Consider the following 21,919-nt stretch of genomic DNA (forward strand, 5'->3'; position numbering starts at 1 on the left):
ATCCCTGAATAGACCAATAACAAGGTCTGAAATTGAGGCAACAGTTAATAGTCCACCAACCAAAAAAAAGTCCAGGACCAGTTGGGTTCAAAGCCAAATTCTACCCAAGGTACAAAGAGAAGCTGGTACCATTCCTTCTGAAACTATCCTAAACAATAGAAAAAGAGGGAATCCTCCCTTACTCATTATGAGACCACCATCATCCTGATAACAAAAGCTGACAGAGACACAGCTAAAAATGACAATTTCAGCAATATCCATAATGAACATTGATGCGAAAATTCTCAATAAAATACTGGCAAAGTGAGTCCAACAGCACATCAAAAAGCTTATCCATCACAATCAAGTCAGCTTCATCCCTGGGATGCAAGGCTGGTTCAACATATGCAAATCTATAAATGTAATCCATCACATAAACAGAACCAAAGACAAAAACCGAATGATTATCTCAATAGATGCAGAGAAGGCCTTCAACAAAATTCAACAGTGCTTTATGCTATAAACGCTCAATAAATTAGGTATCAATGGAATGTATCTCAAAATAATAAGAACTATTTATAACCAACCCACAGCCAATATCATACTAAATGGGCAAAAACCGGAAGCATTCCCTTTGTAAAGTGGCACAAGATAAGGATGCCTTCTCTCATCACTGCTATTCAACATAGTATTGGAAGTTCTGGCCAGTGCAATCAGGCAAGAAAAAGAAATGAAGGGTATTCAATTAGGAAAAGAGAAAATCAAATGGTCTCTATTTGCAGATGACATGATTATATATTTAGAAGACCCCATTGTCTCAGCCACAAATCTTTCTAAGCTGACAAGCAACTTCAACAAAGTCTCAGAATACAAAATCAATGTGCAAGCATCACAAGCATTCCTATACACCAATAATAGACAAACAGAGAGCCAAATCATGAGTGAACTCCCATTCACAGTTGTTGCAAACGGAATAAAATACCTAGGAATACTACTAATAAAGGATGTAAAGGACCTCTTCAAGGAGATCTACAAACCACCTCTCAAGGAAACATGAGAGGACACAAACAGATAGAAAAACCTTCCATGCTCATGGTTAGGAAGAATCAATTTCATGAAAATGACCATACTGCCTAAAGTAATTTATAGATTCAATGCCATTCCCATCAAGCTACCATTGACTTTCTTCACAGAATTAGAAAAAAACACCTTAAACCTAATATGGACCCAAAAAGGAGCCCACATAGCCAAGACAATACTAAGTGCGCATGCGCGCACACATAGACACACACACATACACAAACAAGCAATGCTTGAGCCATCATACTGACTTCAAACTATACTTTAAGGCTACAGTAGTAAAAAGAGCACAGTACTGGTACCAAAACAGAGATATATAGACCAGTTGAACAGAACAGAGACCTCAGTAATAACGTCATACATCTACAACCGTCTGATCTTTGACAAACCTGACAAAAACAAGTAATGGGGAAATGATTCCCTATTTAATAAATGGTGTTGGGAAAACTGGCTAGCCATATGCAGAAAGCAGAAACTGGATCTCTTCCTTACACCTTATACAAAAATTAACTCCAGATGGATTAAAGATTTAAACATAGGACCTAAAACCATAAAAACCCTAGAAAAAGCCTAGTTAATACCATTTAGGACGTAGGTGTGGGCAAGTACTTCATGACTGAAACACCAAAAGCAATGACAACAAAAGCCAAAATAGACAAATGGGATCTAATTAAACTTAAGAGCTTCTGCATGACAAAAGATACTATCATTACAGTGAACTGACAACCAAAAAAATGGAAAAAATTTTGCAATCTATCCATCTAACAAAGGGCAATATCCAGAATATACAATGGACTTAAACAAATTTATAAGAAAAAAAAAATAAGCAACCCTATCAAAAAGTGGGCAAAGTATATGGACAGACATTTCTCAAAAAAAGGTATTTATGCAGCCAACAAACATATGAAAAAAAGCTCATCACTGATCATTAGAGAATTGCCAATCAAAATCACATTGAGATACCATCTCATGCCAATTAAAATGGTGATCATTAAAAAGTCAGGAGACAACAGATGCTGGAGAGGATGTGAAGAAATAGGAACACTTTTACACTGTTAGTAGGAGTGTAAATTAGTTCAACCATTGTGGAATACAGTGTGGCAATTCCTCAAGGATCTAGAAATAGAAATACTGTTTGACCCAGCAATCCCATTACTGGGTATATAAATATATAATCCAAAGGATCATAAATCATTCTGTTATCAAGACACATGCACATGTATGTTTATTGTGTCACTGTTCACAATAGCAAAGACTTGGAACCAACCCAAATGCCCATCAATGATAGACTGGGTAAAGAAAATGTGGCACATATATGCCATGGAATATTATGCAGCCATAAAAAAGATGAGTTCTTGTCTTTTGCAGGGACATGGATGATGCTGGAAACCATCATTCTCAGCAAACTGACACAAGGACAGAAAACCAAACACTGCATGTTTTTGCTCATAAGTGGTTGTTGGATAATGAGAACACATGAACACAGGGAAGGGAATATCACATACCAGGGTCTGTCAGTGGGGTGGGGGGCTAAAGACTGGATAGCAAGGAGTAAGGGAATTGGGGAGGGATAGCATTAGGAGAAATACCTAATGTAGGTAATGGGGTGATGGATGCAGAAAACCACCATGGCATGTGTATACCTATGTAACAAACCTACATATTTTGCACATGTAGCCCAGAACTTAAAATATAATAAATAAATTTTAAAAAACTATAGCATTATAGCCCCTTTCTGGGACATCCTTGAGGCACAATGATGAAGAAAAATTCTCCCAGAGGGCAGAACTTAGAGCATTATACTTTGTGTTTTATTTTCCACTGAAGCAGAAATTCCAGAGTTCTGAGTTTCTGTTGATTCATAGTCTGTAGACACTTTTTAGCCAATGATTTGGCTGGGTTGTCAGGGACATGGAAAGGAACATGATTGGAAAATAGGCAATGCAGAAGTTGGGAAAGTGAAATATGGATAAATGTCTTCGAATGCGCAAAGAATGTGATATATTTGTATATTATATGAATATTCACCATAGAGTGACCTCAGAAATGGAAAATATTAATAATGTAACTTAATAATAATGTTAATAATCAAGTGACTAAATGACCCCATTTCCCTAGCTAATCCTGTTACTACCTTATTGACTCACTAAAAAATGGCCTTAGTGGAAGATGCAGAGTTTGTGCATAGGCTTAGCAACATGGACTTTCACCAAGGATGTCTTTGATACAGCCACTGCTGAATGTCCAATCTGGTAGCAGCAGAGAACACATGATCACCTTGATAGATGCAGTAAAGTCTTTCTATAAAATTCAACAATTCTTGATGTTAAAAATATTCAATAAACTAGGCATTGAAGGGACATACCTCAAAATAATAAGAGCCATCTGTGACAAATTCACAGCCAACATCACACTGTATGGGCAAAAGGTGGAAGCATTCCCCTTGAGACTCAAAACAAGACAAAGATACCCATTGTTACCACTTCTATTCAACATTGTGTGGAAAGTCCTAAACAAATCGATCAGGCAAAAGAAATAAACAAAAGGCATTCAAATAGGAAGACGGGAAGTCAAACTACCTCTTTTTGCAGATAGTATGATTTTATACCTAGAGAACTTCATAGTCTCTGCTCAAAGATGCCTAGATCTGATAAATAACTGTATCCATGTTTCAACATACAAAATTGATGTTCAAAAATCAGTAGCATTTCTATACCCCAATAATGGTCATGCTGAAAGCCAAATAAAGAAAATGCTCTCATTCATAATAGCCACAAAAAGGATAAAACACCCAGGAATTCAGCTAATTTGGGAGGTAAAAGATCTCTATGAGATAAAACACCACTCAACAAAATCATATACAACACAAACAAATGCACAAAAATTTTGTACTCATGGATAGGAAGAATCACTATTATTTAAATGGCTATTCTGCTTAAAGCAAGTTGCAGATTCAATGTTGTTCCTGTCAATCTACAAACACAGCATGGTACTGGTGAAAAAATAAAAAAAAAAAAAAACAGACACATTTACCAATGGAACACAATAGAGAACTCAGAAATAAGACCGCACACATTAAAATAGATTAAAGACTTAAACATAAAACCCAAACTATGAAAACTTTAGAAGAAAATCTAAGCAATACCATTTAGAACATAGACACAGACAAAGATTTCATGATGAAAGTGCCAAAAAGAATTGCAAAAAAGACAAAAAGTTAACAAATGGGATCTAATTAAACTAAAGAGCTTCTGCACAGCAAAAGATACTTCATCAGAGTGAAGAGATAATCGATAGAATGGCAGAAAATTTTTGCAATTTGTCCATCTGACAAAGTTCTAATATCCAGAGTGTAAATGGAACTTAAACGAATTTACAAGTAAAAAGCAAACAACGTTATTAAAAAGTGGGCAAAGGACATGAACAAGCACTTCTCAGAAGAAGACATACATGTGGCCAAAAAACATTAAAAAAAGCTCACCATCACTGATCATTAGAAAGATGCAAATCAAAACCACAGTAAAATACTATCTTATATCAGTCAGAATAGCTTTTCTTAAAAAGTCAAAAACAACAAATGCTGGTGATGTTGCTGAGAAACAAGAATGATTTTAAGCTGTTAGTGGGAGTGTTAAGTAGTTCAACCACTATGGAAGACAGTGTGGTGATTCCTCAGAGACGTAGAAGAAGAAATACCTCTGCCTCTATTTTATCCATTTTGTGGCTGTTGTGAATGAGAGTATTTTCTTGGTTGACCCACCAATGCCATTGTTAGGTATATACCCAAGGGACTATAAATTGTTCTGTAATAATGATACATGCACTCATTATGTTCACTGCAGCATATTCACAATAGCAAAGCCATGGAATCACCTAAATTCCCAAAAATGATAGACTGGATAAAGAAAATATTTTATATACATATATATATATATATGTATGTATATATATATGCACCATGAAACACTATGCAGCCACATAAAGGAATAAGATTATGTCCTTTGAAGGGACATGGATGGAGTTAGAAGCCATTATCCTCAACCAACTAACACAGAAACAGAAAACAAAACACAACATGTTCTCACTGATATGTGGAAGCTGAATGATGAGAACACATGGACACATGGATGAGGGAGAAACAACACATACTGGGGCCTTTCTGGGGTGGGGAGGGAGAGCATCAGTAAGAATAGCTTATGGATGCTGGGATTAATACTGAGGTGATGAAATGATCTATGCAGCATACCACCATTGCACATATTTACCTGTGCAACAAACCTGCACATCCTGCACATGCATTTAAAATAAATGTTGAAGAAAAAAAAGTGTCCTTGCTACCTTCTTGAATTAATGGATAGATTTTTTCCAGTACCCTTTCTATGGAAGGGGCAGCCATGGTAGAGCCTCCATTGTATACTGTGGTTTCTGTCACAGCTACCTGCTCTTATGGGTCCATGAACACTTTACTTATCATTCCTTGGGCATTCACATTACCAATAACTTCTTGTCATTACATTTTAGATTCAGACTTTACTTCACTATATAACTATGATATGACCTAATGAGTTTAGCACCCTAGCTATAGTTCCCATTTGTGTTTACCAGGTATATTCATGGGAGGAGTTGCATGTTAGTATATTCAACCAAATTCTGGAATCAGGAATTGCTGCCCTGTCATTTTGCCTCTTCTCTTTTTACTTATTTATTTTTATTTCACTAGGTTTTTGGGGAACAGGTGGTGTTTGGTTCCATGAATAAGTTCCTTAGTGACAATTTCTGAGACTTGGTGCACTCATCATCTGAGCAGTGTACACTCTTCTCAGTGTGTTGTCTTTTATTCTTTACTTCCTTCTCACCTTTTTGCCTGAGTCTCTGAGGTTCATTTTACCATTCTATGTCTTTGCACCTTGTAGCTTAGCTCCCTCGTTTTGCCTATTCTCTATCTCAACATCATGTGTATTTCTACGTAGCACAAAATTTTTCATGGTTTGTAATTATAGTTTTTATTTCTCATATGTGCAAAGAGATGGAAAAGCATTATGCATGTTATATACTGCTGAGAGCTTGGTATCTAGGGCACAGCTTTGCACAAAGTATAGCAATTATAATTACTAGACAATATATGACAGCTAAAACATAACTCTCAATAAAGGAAAATTTCTACAGTTGAAGTTCTGCCTTTGTATGGGCCAAGTAAGTGACAATAGACTAATCAGCCCAGAGATAAATACTATGAACTCTGAACAACAACCTAGTATATCAAAAATAAAATAGGTGTATCACAGAGGGAATTTTGTTTTATTATTTTATTGATTTTTATTGACCTATAATAGGTTCTAATTTAATAACTCCATATAATTTATAAATATCATGTCTGTCTAATTTGGTTATGTATCACCATAAATATCTGTCTTGTCTTTATGCTAGAAATAATTTGAATAATGCTATTTTGTGATAACCAATAGATTATTGTAAATGATAGTCGCCTTACTGAGCTATAAATCACTAGGTCTTATTTCTTCTATCAAACTATAAATTTGTACCCATTAATCAACCCCAATTCTCCACTAACCTTCCTGGCCTCTGGTAACAACCAGTCTACCCTCTATTGTCATGATATTTGCTTATTTAGCTCCTATATATGAGAACATACAATATTTGTTTTTCTGTGCTTGGCTTATTTAACTTAACATAATGACCTCCAGTTTCATTCACATTACTGAAAATTACAGGATTTAATTCTTTTTATGGATAAATAAAATTTCAATTTATAGACATATTTTCCTTACTTATTCATCCACTGATGGACACCTAGATTGATTCCATATTTTGGCAACTGTGAATAGTGGTGCAATAAACAGGAGGGTGCAAATAGCTCTTTGATATATTGATTTCCTTTCTTTTGGATATATACCCAGTAATGGAATTGCTGGATCATGTGATATTTCTAATTTTTAGTTTATTTGTGGAAACTCCAAACAGTTTTCCACAGTGGCTGTACTAATTCATATTCCTACCAACAGTGTACAAGGGTTCTCCTTTCTCCATATCTTTGCCAACATCTGTTATTCCTTGTCTTTCTGATAAAAAGCCATTTTAACTGGGGTGAGATGATATTGCATTGTGATTTTGATTTGCATTTCTTTAATGGTTAGTGATGTTGAACTTTTTTTCATATATCTTTTGGCTATTTGTACATCTTCTCTTCAGAAATATCTATTCAGATATTTTGCCTTTTAAACAATGCATAGTATTTTTACATATTTATGGGGCATTCGCCCATTTTTCACTTGGATTATTTGTTCTTTTGTTATTGGGTTGCTTAAGCTCTTCTGGTTGTTAATCCCTTGTCAGATGGAAAGTTTGCTAATAGGCAAGAGAAAGAGATAAAGGGCATTTAGATTGGAAAGGAAGAGGTTGAATTAGTCTTGTTTGCAGACTACATAATCTTATACTTAGCAAAATCTAAAACCTCTACCAAATCACTGTTAGAACTGATAAACCAACTCACCAAGTTCTCAGGATACAAAATCAGCATGCAAAAGTCAGTAGCATTCATATATGCCAACAGTGAACAATCTGAAAAGAAAATCAAGAAAGCAATGCCATTTACATAGCTACAAAGAATATAAAACACCTAGGGACCAATTTAGTCAAAGAAGTGAAAGATATATACAAGGGAAACTATAAAACACTGATAAAAGTAATTAAAGAGGACACAAAAAATGAAAAGACATTCCATGCTGCTGGATTGGAAGAATTAATATTGTTAAAATGACAATACTACCCAAAGCAATTTACAGATTCAGTGCAATTCCTATCAAAACACTGACAGAATTCTCTCCAGAAATAAGAATAACAACCCTAATATTTACATGAAACCACAAAAGACCCCAAATAACCAAAGCAATCCTGTGCAAGAAGAATGAAGTTGGATGCATCATACCACCAGACTTCAAAATATACTGGAAAGCTATAGTAAACACATCAGGATGGTACTTGCATATAAAGAGACACATAGACCAATGAAAGAGAATAGAAAATCCAAATATAAATCCACACATTTACATCCCCAATCATTTTCAACAAGGATGATAAGAACACTGGGGAAAGGGCGCACTCTTCAATAAATGATGCTGAGAAAACTGGATAACCATATTTCGAAGAATGAAACTAGACCCCTATCTCTTCTATAAACAAAAGTCAAATAAAAATCAATTAAAGCTGAAACAGTGAAACTACCAGAAAAAAAACACTGGGAAAATACTCAAGGACATTTATGTAAGACCACAAATGCCCAGACACCAAACTAAAAAAAAAAAAGAGAGAAGATAATCCATGGAGGAAATTTTAATATGAAAGAAAATAATGTTGGATGAGTTTCCAACATTTATAACTATTTTAGTCTTAGATTAGGCCATAGTCAGCATTGCTTAGGGAATTTAAAACTACAATGAAAAATTCGTGAACTTTTGGGTTTGTGTAGCCATTGCACAGTGTGTAAGATAACCACAGAAACTGGAAATTTGTTGTGGGGCCTTACAAAATACAGCCCAATATGGAAACCTCATATTCTATGAATCAACTTTTTACAAATTACTAGCTGCACTTTGTATCAGGCGCACATGATACAGACTGAAAGCACCCCCTCTAAGAAAAAAGAAAAAAATAAACAAGGCCTGAACTGAATTTGAATTGCTGACTAAAAGAAAGAGCTTTTACTTAAGAATCCGACCAAGTTAATTGCCTGCAAAATAAAAACATCAACATCCTTCAGAGAAATATAATGCAATCCACAGCCATCAAAACATAACATTTATAATGTCTGACATTAAACAAAAATTATTTAATATGTGAAGAATGAGGAAAAGCAACTCCTTCTAAGGAAAAAAGACAATCAATAAAGAATAATTCCAAAATATTGGAATTAGGATACAATGATACAAAAGCGGCTAACATAACTATGATGAATGAGGTAAAAGAAAATGTGAATTTAATGAAAGACAATGAAAATCTCACCCCCACCGCAATTAAAAACTGTTTTTAAAAAGTGAAGGGCCAGACACTGTGACTCATGCCTGTAATTCCAGCACTTTGTGAGGCTGACTTGGATAGACTGCTTGAGCTCAGGAGTTTGAGACCAGACTGGGAAACATGGTGTAACCCTGTCTCTACAAAAAATGCAAAATTTAGCCAGATGTGCTGGTGCATGCCTGTGGTCACAGCTACTTGAGAGGCTGAAGTGGGAGGATTGCTTGAGACCAGGAGATCAGGGCTACAGTGAGCTATGACCATGTCACTACACTCCAGCTTGGACAACAGAGCAAGACCCTACAGAGCGAGAGATTTAAGAGCTAAAAATATAATATCTGAAAAGAAAATCGTAGAGCCTAGAGTTGACCAAGAAATGAGTTAATTTGATGATAGAGCAGTGTAAATTGTCTTAGACCTGGAAGTCCTGGCCAGAGCAGTTGGATAGTAGAATGAAATGAAAGGTAGGTAAATAAAAAGAGAGGAGCTCAAAGTGTCCCTGTTTGGAGATGATATGATTCCACGTCTAGAAAACCCCATAGATTTTACCCCAAAGCTCCTTGATCTCATCAATAACTGCAACAAAATTTCAGGATTAAAAATCAATGCACAAACATCAGTAGCATTCCTATACACTAATAACATTCAAGCTGAAAGTCAAATCCAGAGTGCAATCCCATTCGCAATTGCCACAAAAAGAATAAAACATCTAGCAACAGAGCTAACAGCGAAGGTGAAAGATCTTTACAATGAGAATTAAAACACAGTGCTCAAAAAATCAGAGAAGACAGAAACTAATAGAAAAACATTCCATGCTCCTGGATAGGGAGAATCAATATTGTTAAAATGGCCATACTTCCCAAAGCAATTTACAAATCCAGTGCTATTTCTATCAAACTACCAATGACATTCTTCACAGAATTCACACAATAGAAAAAAAAAAGCTATTTTATAATTCATATGAAATGAAAAAAGAACTCAAATAACCAATGCAATCCTAAGCAAAAAGAACATAGCTGAAAGCATCATGTTACCCAACTTCAAACTATACTACAAGGCAACAGTAATCAAAACAGCATAGTACTGGTACCAAAACAGACACAAAGACCAACAGAATGAAATAGAGAGCCAAGAAATAATACCACACACCTACAACCATCTGATCTTTGACAAAATCCACAAAAACAAGCAATGGGAAAAGGACTTCCTATTCAGTAAATGGTGATGAAATAACTGACTAGCCACATGCAGATTATTAAAACCAGATGCTCTTCTTACACTATATATAAAAACCCACTCAAAAGAGATTAAAGATTTAAATGTAAGCCCCCAAATTACAAAAATCCTGAAAGATAGAAAGGCATGTTGGCTTACACCTGTAACCCCAGCAGCTTGGGAAGCTGAGGCAGGTGCAACATAAGGTCAGGAGTTCGAGACCAGCCTAAGCAACATGGTGAAACCCCATCTCACTAAAAATACAAAAATTAGCCAGGCATGGTGGGAAGTGCCTATAATCTCAGCTACTCAGAAGGCTGAGGCAGGAGAATTGCTTGAACCTGGGAGGCAGAGGTTGCAGTGAGCCAAGATCGAGTCACTGCACTCTAGCCTGGTTGACAGAGCAAGACTCCATCTTAAAATCAAACAAACAGACAGATAAACACCCAGACAAGCAAACAAACAAACAACCTGAAAGATAACTTAAGAAATATACCACTGTGGACACAGGACCAGGCAAAAATTTCATGATGAAGATGCCAAAAGTGATTGCATCAAAAACAAAATTTGACTTATGGGAACTAATTGAACTATAGAACTTCTGCACAGCAAAAGAAACTGTCAACAGTGTAAACAGACAACCTACAGAATGGGAGTAAATGTTTGCAAACTATGCATCCAGCAAAGCTCTAATATCCAGAATCTATAAGCAAGTTAAACAAATTTACAAGTAGAAAAATGAACAACTTCATTAAAAAGTGGGCCAAAAACTTAAACAGACACTTTTCTATTAGTTCATTGTTGTACTGCTATAAAGAGACCTTTGAGACTGGGTAATTTATAAAGAAAAGAGGTTTAACTTGCTCATGGTTCCACAGGCTCTACAGGAAGCATGATGCTGACATGTGCTCTGCTTCTAGAAAGGCCTCATGGTGGAAGGTAAAATAGGAGTAGGCACTTACCATGGCTGGAGCAGGAGAAAGAGAGAGAGCAAGGAGGTGCCATAAAATTTTAAACTAGCAGATCTCCTGAGAACTCATCCAGTATTGCAAGGACAGTACCAAGGGGGATGGTGCTAATCCAATAATGAGAAATTTACCCCCATGACCCAATCATCTCCCACCAGGTCCCACCTCCAACATTGGGGATTACATTTTGACATGAGATTTGGTGGGGACAGAGATCCAAACCATATCACTTTTCAAAAGCGGCACACATGTAACCAAGAAACATATAAAAAAATGTCCAACATCACTAATTGTTAGAGACACGCAAATTAAAACCACAATGAGATACCATCTCACACCAGTCAGAATGGTTATTATTAAACAGTCAAAAAATAATAGGTGCTGGCCAGGTTGCAGTTAAAAGGGAATGCTTATACAGTGCTGATGGGAATGTCAATTAGTTAAGCTGCTGTAGAAAGCAATTTGGAGGCTTCTCAAAGAGCTTAAAACAGAACTAACATTCGACCCAGCAGTGTCATTATTGGGCATTTATCCAAAGGAATACAAATCGTTCTATAATAAAGACTCATGCATGCATATGTTCATGGCAGTACTATTCACAATAGCAAAGCATGGACTCAATGTAAATGACCGTCAGTGGTAGACTGGATAAAGAAAATGTACATATACCCCATGGAACACAATGCCACCATAAAAAAGGAAAAAACCCATGTCCTTTGCAAGGATATGGGAGGAGCTGAAGTCCATTATCCTAAGTGAATCAATTCAGGAATAGAATACCAAAAACCATAAACACCGAATACATATGTACACAAAGACGGGAACAATAAACACCACAGTTTACTTCAGAATGAAAAGTGTGAGTAGGGTGAGAATAAAAAATCTACCTATCAGGTACTATGCTTATCCCCTGAGTAATGAAAAAATTTTTATGCCAAACCCCTGTGACCTACAAGTTATCTATATAACAAACCTGCACATGTACCCTTGAACTTAAAAGTTAAAAAAAAAGAAAAAGAGGGCCGGGCGCGGTGGCTCAAGCCTGTAATCCCAGCACTTTGGGAGGCTGAGGCGGGTGGATCACAAGGTCAAGAGATCTAGACCATCTTGGTCAACAAGGTGAAACCCCGTCTCTACTAAAAATACAAAAAATTAGCTGGGCATGGTGGCTCATGCCTGTAATCCCAGCTACTCAGGAGGCTGAGACAGGAGAATTGCCTGAACCCAGGAGGCGGAGGTTGCGGTGAGCCGAGATCGCGCCATTGCACTCCAGCCTGGGTAACAAGAGCGAAACTCCATCTCAAAAAAAAAAAAAAGAAAAAAGAAAAAGAAATTATCTAATCTGAAAACCACAGAGAAGAAGATAAAAGAAACAAAATAAATTAATGAGGACACACACAAAAAAATGGAGAGATATTCCATATTCATTAATAGAAACAATCATTGATCAGTTAGCTAAAGATTTTTTTAGACCAATTATTATTTGGTAACATACCTGTATTAGTGAAATAAACTCACTGTGTGCTGGTTACCAATTTGCCATTGGAGTCCTGGTGAGACAGAAAGCACTTTATATGTGGTAAATTGCATGAAGCAGATTTATCAGTTACAAATAGGCAGCAAGGGACAAGAGACATCTGGGATTCATTGTAAGCCAGCTCCACAAAACTTATGAAAGCTATGAAAGGTGGATAGAGTCTCCTCTGTGTGTGCCCTATTCACACCACTGCTGAAGCAACCCCAAAAGCAGCTTCCCCAGATTATATACCCCATGGCAATGTTGAGAGGCATCCTGTTTCTAGGTGGGAATTGGAACAAAGCCTGGACTGGTCTAGCCAGTCCCTCCTTGTCTCAGAGTATTGCATTCCTATCACATCCTATTCTTGAGAACTACAGTTGAGGAAATAGGGACACCTGAGTCTGTCACCTGTAGAACTGTCCTACACCAAAATGTTAAATGAAGTTACAAAATTTACCAAAACGACAAAGAGAAAACATAAAGTCTGAATATGTCCATGACCTTTAAAGAAATTGTTTTTCTTACCAAAATAACTCCACAAAGAACATCCCATGCCCAAAAGATTCCATAGTGAATTAGATTTTAAAACAATCCCCATTTTATAAAACATGCCTACACAAAATAGAGAAGGAATCAACTCTCTTCAGTTTGTTTTCATCTCTAACATTTTCTTTTTTAATAACTTATATAAAAGATATGTAAAAAGTACCCTGCAATTCTTGCTTCCTTGTCACAAGTAAATTTGGGTAGTTTGCACATTAGACAATATTGCAGTTCTCTTCCTTATAGCTACCTGGACCCCTTCAGATCCAGCTCTTTCTGTAACATATCACAGTAAAGAAGATTCAAGATAGAGGTTTGGTTTGTGATAGAGTTGATGCCATTTTAGACCTTTATGTAAGCTCTTGGTCTTTCTTCTCCAGCATGTGAAAGATTGCCTGCATTTGGCATTTTACATTGCTTGCACAAATTAGTAACATTGCTACTTGATTTCCATTTGGCTAGAGATCCTCATGTGTATACTTCTTCAGCCAGAACCCTGATGTGGAAGAGAAAGGCGTGCTTGGCTTTGAACCCCTAACAGTAATTGCTGAATAAATGGTATCTGTTTTTGTTGTTGTTGGAACAACATACTCTTAACAGGTTTTGAGCAGGGAGAGTAAAAAGAAGATTAAACATATAATTCTTATCTTTCTCTAAATTTCTGTGTATCATATTAAACTAAATATTTAAACAAGGTATCTCCAACATTATCATTAAACATAATAACTGAGAGGAATGATGTAAGACTAAAATCTTCTGATATTAGCTGATTTAGAATGTTTATTCATTCTGTGAGGCTTCTTCTCAAAGAGAAAGTGTGGAGATTATTTTGAGAAACAAAATTAATGGCAAAAAAATACCATAGAAACTGCACATAGCAACAAGGAAAAATGGTTTCTGAATAATGCTGAGAATGTACGGAGAGATAAAAGCAGAGATCATGCACAAAGCACATTTGAACAATGCTGATATCACAGTGAGATTATAAACACGAGAAACTAAAATGAAGTGGTTAAAAAAAGTTAAATTCAATTTAGAGTAAGATAGAAGTAAGTAGAGAAAAAACGGCTATTTTCCAGTCCCAATATTGGTATGCTTTCTAGTTCCTCAAAAGGGAGGAGGGATTTCTGATAAAATTGTTCGAAGATCTAAGCCATCCAGTAAGTTACATTTTACTAATAAGAAGCTGAATGGTGAAACCCCGCCTCTACTAAAAATACAAAACATTAGCTGGGCGTGGTGGCGCGTGCCTGTAATCCCAGCTACTCAGGAGGCTGAGGCAGGAGAATTGCCTGAACCCAGGAGGCGGAGGTTGTGGTGAGCCGAGATCGCGCCATTGCACTCCAGCCTGGGTAACCAAAGTGAAACTCCGTCTCAAAAAAAAAAAAAAAAAAAAAAAGAAGCTGAATCACTCTTTTAGTTTTTCTCCATGTGGCTGGGGCTTATTACCTTGCTAAGCATTATTTTACTGCTCCCTTTCTTCTTTGAATGCAGTGGGGATAAGTAAGTTGAGCCAGGGACCATTATACATAAACCAGATTTCTTGCTTTCTTCTTAATATAATAAAATATTTAAGAAAGATCCCTGTTACTTGAAATCGTTTTGATTTCTTTGGATACAAGCATTTAAATACCCCCATTTTTGTTTTCATTTTTACCAATTTATGAAAAACATTCTTTTGAGTTGGTTTTAAATCATTCTGCTGAATCCCCTAAATCTCTGTGCGTCATAAAGGATTAAACAATAATGCATTTGTGTCATATCAGAATTACATTCAGTTTGTGGAAAAGTAATTTGAAACGAATTCTGTAGAATTCTGTACCAGAGTGGATGTTTTAAATATTTTCTTCTAGAGATGGAGTTTTAAAACCCTAAATTTAGGACTCTTTTATCTAAGTTTAATTTGTAAGAGACTGCCAAACTACTAAAATCAATTCCTCATCTTAAACACAAAACTAAACTACATTTCCCAGCTTTTCTTGATCATGTGACCACAGGGTAATTAATGGATTGTAGATAAAATGTTGCTTGCCACTTTCAAGCCCATTATAGGATACCAAAATATGCCACCCCACAATATACATCTTTGGCATAAGGATGATTTTGAGCTAATTTTTGAGAAACTACAGACAAGGAGAAGCTGTGAAATTAGGGTAGATGGTTATCCTTTTAAGGAAAATTTACACCTATAAAGGAAATCTCCATTTGTAAGGGAACCCTCCCACTCTGTTCCAGGGAGAGATGGATGACTAAATTATTAGAAAAGCTTCTCAATGAAGAAGGCACAGACTTAACTCTACACAACAAAACTTATCCTTGTTTACTGTGCTTTTTCTGGTCATCTCCCATAGTTTCACCATCACCCCAGTGTCTTTCTTTCTGTTTCAGTGGAAGTCTGAACTCTAAGACACCTCTTTAAGTTTTACTTCTTTCTCTGGGTATCTCTCTAGTATACATTAGATACACATGTTAATAAACTTGTTTATTTTCTTTCTTATTAATCTGTTGTGTGTTGCCAGAGAGCTCAGCTAAGAGCTCAGTAAGTGTAGAGAGAAAATAATTTTCCCTCCCATCTACCATAAACCTATCCCACACCTGATCCACTGAGATCTTTTTCATTTTCAGCTGCTTAGAATGGAGATCACCCACATAGCAAACTTGGAAGCCTTGTGTTGAGGATGGTAGAACAGCACCATGGAATAAGCTAGACTTATTGTACTATGACTTGAAAAAGAATTACCTAGTCATTGGAACTACCATTTTGGACTTTATATGTCATATCAATTGGCATACTTTTTGTAACTACCACCTTAGGTTTGGACATTTGTTGTCATACTTTAATGAAGGTAATGTAAAATATAAGTAAAATAAGTCAAAATATGTTTTAATAAATTACCTGCATTCTTAAAATCATCATGTGTCTTAAGGTAAAGAGAGAAACTAAATGCCACTTCAGTTGTTGTCCTTTTGGGAGACCATTCTCAATGGCATTTGTCCACAAATGCCTGTCTCTGCATCATCCCTGTGGGACTTGGAAAACCACAGGAGACCACTGAGGACATAAAGCTCATGCTGCCTGCTGTGCTATGCATAATACAGTCCATTACCTCTAGTATCTTCTGACATGAATGAAACTTTAAGAGGCTGACTTGCTAGCTTGCATGTAGAAGAAAATCTCAGATCATTCACAGTTCTTGACAGTCCTCTCCAGATATTTAGACATGAAGAAAAATATTTTGAGTTCTGAATTACATATGTTGAAAGTAGCTGTGTTTCATACATAAAAGCATCAGGAAGACATATTTATAGAAATATTTAGATATATTTATTTTATAAGAATATTTTGTATTCTTGTAAAGAATACAAGAAATGTATTCATTAATGTTCTAGATATTCAAAAGATGACTCAAAATAAATAACTTACTTGTATTTAAGAGACTTTTTCATAGCAGTTCAGGCATTATAGACCCAGATAATCTAAGTGAATCTACACGTTCATTTTAGCTCTCCTCTCAGTAAGATTTCAAAAGTGGAAATTAGACCTCTAATATGTGAGGGAAAGTCTGCCAATGATTTCTGAGAAAATTTCTTTGTACTAAGAGAGAATGAAGAAAGAGAAACTCTCTTTTTCACTTAGCTATTTTCTTCCTCTTCTCCTTGTCTTGGATGTTGCTGTGGGATCTGGAATCTCTCCAGCTATTTGCTGTCAGTCTGAGGTTAAAGTTTACATTGGTCCTCAATGATATTGAGAGCTTGTTTTGAGGTTCTAGCAGGGGAATGCAGCTATGTGTATACCCTTGACTGAAGACTAGTCCTCCTCTATCGAGGATGGTTGTCCTCTTTGACCAAGCGCACAGCTTTGGGAGGGATGTACATGGAGAGGTGAGAGAGGAAGGGAACAGTCACGTAGCCAGCCAGATCAGCTGAATCAACCCTGGGAATTAATGGAGTGACAGATGTTACAGCCAGATCACCCTCACATCTGGTCCTCAATGATACTGAGACTGATGCTCATTGTATTGGTCTTGGGTCCTGTACCATTTATAGGCTTCTAATTATGAAAGATGCATTTTCTAAAAATTTAAGGCAACTTGATTTGGGATCGTAAAATTATTTTCTAAAACATATTACCTGATATCACATGATATGAAGGGATTAAGAGAAAAGTACAGTCACTAAAATATAGGCCTAACTAAATAACTGATGATTTTATTGAGAAATGAATAATACAACTTATTCTTCTGAAAAGACATTATGTGATATAAAAATAACTAGTATTAGCTATCTTTAGTGATTGTGATAAAAAACCATAGAACACACTAGTCACATTAGAAATGAGGGAAGAGAGTTGAAGAAAGTGTTCATTAATTCATCAATTCTCTTTCACAGACGAAAAATGCCATATGCTTTTGTCTAAAGTTACTAAAGCAAAGAAAAAAATGCAATTTAAGTTATGATTTAAAATACAGAAAGATTATTTCTAGGAAAATAATAGATTATAATTTCTCTCAGTCAACAGAGTATAGAACAAAAGATAGAATAACAACAAAAAATGAAGATGTCTTAACAAAATGTCAGATAAGATGTAAGAAAAAAGACCAAACAGATGCTTTATGAGAGGCAGAAGGCTCTGGTCTGTTTGCATTTTCTCTTGTCTTAGATAAATCTCTTAATCTCTCTGAGTCTCAGTGTTTCATCTATAAAATGGAAATAGTAATAATAGTAGCTACCTTATAGTTTGGAGTGCATTGAGTGAATTAAAGCATATAATGATTACAATGATGGCTGTGGCCAGGTCCAGTGGTTCACGCCTGTAATCCTAGCACTTTGGGAGGCCAAGGCGGGCAGATAATTTGAGGTCAGGACTTCAAAACCAGCCTGGCCAACATGGTAAAACCCTGTTTATGCTAAAAATACAAATAATTAGCTGGGCATGGTGACGGGTGCCTGTAATTCCAGCTACTTGGGAGTCTGAGACATGAGAATTGCTTGAACTTAGGAGGTGGAGGTTGCAGTGAGCCGAGATCGTGAGATCGTGCCACTGCTCTCCAGCCTAGGCAACAGAGCAAGACTCTGTCTTAAAAAAAAGAAAGAAAGAAAGAAAAAAAGAATAATGGCTGTCACATAATAAGCTTTCAAAACAAAAAGTTATTTATTTATTGTAAAAAGTCATTCTTGTGGTGGCTCATCAAAAAAGAGCATTGATTATGATTCATTCTTGGTGACAAGTTGCAATATTATAAAGCTGCCTATTTTCACTAAATTGATCTCTTCAAAATAATCAATATCTTAACAGACTATTTTTATAGGTGATAAAACTTAGATATGTTTCTGATTACATAAGTCTGTATCAAGTTGTTTTCATTATTATAGTAATTCTACCCACTTAGAAGGGAAGAAGGCATTAAATATCAATTGAGAAAAATACGAATTTTATTTCTCAGCAAATGCGGTTGAGTAACTGGCGAGATATTTGGAAAATAAATCTCTTACCTGGATTATAACAGCACCTCCTAACTGATTTTCCTACTCCACCTTACTGACTTTTGGATTATTCTTAACTAAGAGGCAGATAATCACTTCTCTGCTCAAAACTCTATTGTTGCCCCACCTCACTCGGAATATATCGCCTGCAGAACTCTGTGATTTGGTCTCTCTTTCTTCTGTGCATTATCCTTTCCATCTTGCTGAGCAGCTCCTGCTCCCTGGTCCCCTGGTTGTACTTCAAACACAACAGGCTTGATTTCAGGCCCTTGTGCTCCTTGTTCTCTCTACATGAAATACCATCTTCTTTCAAAACCAGATTCAGCCTATTCCCTCACTTTCAGGGTTTTTACAATCTCACTGAGTGTGCTAATGGGAAAAACTCTCAAAGTAATTACTGCTCTCTCAGCAACACATAATGATGTAAAGAATATATAAATAAAAAAATTAAAACCTGATTTTAGCTTAGTCTTTGGGAGAGCTTTAAGGGAGACTTTCGACTATTATTAGAGTCATTGATATGACAGTCTAATTACTTCAGAGAGTATTTTCTTATATTTTCCCAATTGTGTCTTTTTAAGCATTATTAGCCACATATTTGATGTTATCATATAAAACTGACATGTCTGATTTTCCAGTGACCTTGATATTTAGAAATAAACTATTAAAACAAAAACTTGACAAAATTATGGCAATAATTACATTGTGAAATGGATGATATCATTTTTTTCCTGAAAATATGTTACATAATTTCAGCACACACCAATCTATACACACATATGTATAAAGCTTCCATTTGTAATTAACACATATTTAATTTTATAACATATATATTAATTTCAAAGCATACTACTTGAACATGTGAGAAAATAAGTATGGTACTATTTTAATAGTAAGTATTTATAAGTTTATATAGCAATAACAACTGATAGTTTCATTATGATATTTTTTGTATATTTCAAGAATAGATTTTTCATTAATTTTGTTTGTGAGTGTTTGACATTTTCCCATTTAGCAATAATTTTTTTAGTATCTCAGTACCAATGCTTATCATATAGGCAAAATACAGAGAAGAATACACAGAATTACATGGCTACATGCATAGAAATGCTAAAATTGTGAAATGTATATGTTACTTTTCTCAGCGATTTTCTGGTAAGTACAATCTCATAAAAGACTATGTGTAGTTCACTACTGCATTTAAAATTTCTTAGGGTTCTTTCAGTGCCCTTACAGGAAATTTTAATGGAAACAGTAGTTTGCAATAAAATTCTAGCAAATTTTAAAACGGTAGTATATTTTTTATAGAATATGTTAGAAACAGAAGACTTCCTCTCAACAGACTCCCTGTTCTTTTAGAACTATCTACACTACAAGTTTCTGTGAAAATATACAGCTTCCTGCCATCCTCACAGGGGCCTGATTGGACAATTGATGCTTTCAAGCACCTGCTGCTCACACATCACAGTGTGGATAAAACCTAGTTGATTGTAAACCCAGAAGTTGCAGCCAGAGTGCCTTCACAAAGGTTTTGTTTTCGCTGAATCAGTTGAGATGCTCCCAGTTGTCTGATGTTTCAACTTCAGGGCAGCCTGATAATCGTTCATATCAACACCACAAATTCACAAGGCAGACAGGAATTTCCTGTTATATGTGTCATAAACGGTAAAGTTCTGTGTGGATGTGAGCACAGGTAAATTTTATTATTTAACATAGAATCCAAAAAAGTTGGATTGCATAATTAATCAATTCTTGTGTTCATTTTTTTTTTTTTTTTTTTTTTTTTTTGGAGCACCTACTAACTGACATGAGGGTATGGCAGTTAACAAAATTGAGAATGCCCTGCCCTCTAGTGGGATGTCAGATAATAAACAAGTAAAAGGAATGCAAATTATGTTAAGCGCTTAGACTTTCGATAGGGTTTCCAATTTGGAATCATCCAAGATCACATTCTAGAAAAATAAGGCTCTCTCTTTTATTCTTTTTTTAAGGGGACTTGAATATCACATGGTACATTGATTGATATTACCATTTCCTAAATAAAGCTGTGGAGGGATGGAAAACACTGTTAAGCTACATTTTTTTTTTTCTATTATTTTTAGTTGACATGTAATAATTGCACAGATTTATTGGGTATAGAATATTTTGATACATGTATACAATGTGTAATAATCAAATCAGGGTAATTAGGATATACATGACTTCAAACATTTATCATTTCTTCGTGGTGGGAACATTCAAAATCCTGAAGAGACTTTAATGTTTTTTAAATTTTTAATCAAGAATATATCATCAACCATTTAGTATCCCATACGCCTATCCATACAAAAATGGCACAGTTAATAAATAGATTGAGGATCAGACAGTATACCTAGAGATATTATTCTCTTCAGATACCAAGACGTTTCTGAAGCTATTCCTTTCATATAAGGCCAGACTAAATAAATACTTGAATGAAGACATAAACCAATGAATTCATTTTAGAAAACATGTTATAGGTATGTTAATTCCTATTTTTGAAAGAGTAAATCAACTAGTTCAAGTTAGACCTATTGTCTAAATTTTAAATTGCAAATAGAGTTTTTATCTGTACAGTAAATACTTGAGTAAGCCACATGTTTTCCTGAAACAGTTGGATATGTATAGTAGTTACCATCTCAATGGCAAATCTAAAAGGAATGGTATTTGAACACTTTGAGATCAAAGTATTTAAAATTCATATTTAGATTAAATAAAGCAAGAGTTATTTTTTACTTAAGGGACACACTTACAGAGAGTGCCTTAAGTTATTTCTGACCAATTTTCCTCAAGTGTAAATACCAATGAAAGCATATACTTCTTTTTAACATATGAAAATTTATCTGCATAATATCATTGTTTAGCTTTGAATTTGCAAAGATGTTACATGTATTTGATTCAAATTATATGAAAAATCCGTATCTGATATATAAATATTATATTTAACCACAAATGGCATTCTTCCAGTATTTTATATATACTTAAATTCCCAATAAATAATTTATAAGACTTAAATTTTTATTTTGAAAAATCAAGAATGCTAGAAAGCATGAAATATTGTGAATTAAGCTTGTTATTAATG

The sequence above is a fragment of the Saimiri boliviensis genome, chromosome 3, assembly GCF_048565385.1.
Source record: "Saimiri boliviensis isolate mSaiBol1 chromosome 3, mSaiBol1.pri, whole genome shotgun sequence".
In the NCBI taxonomy this organism is placed as follows: domain Eukaryota; kingdom Metazoa; phylum Chordata; class Mammalia; order Primates; family Cebidae; genus Saimiri; species Saimiri boliviensis.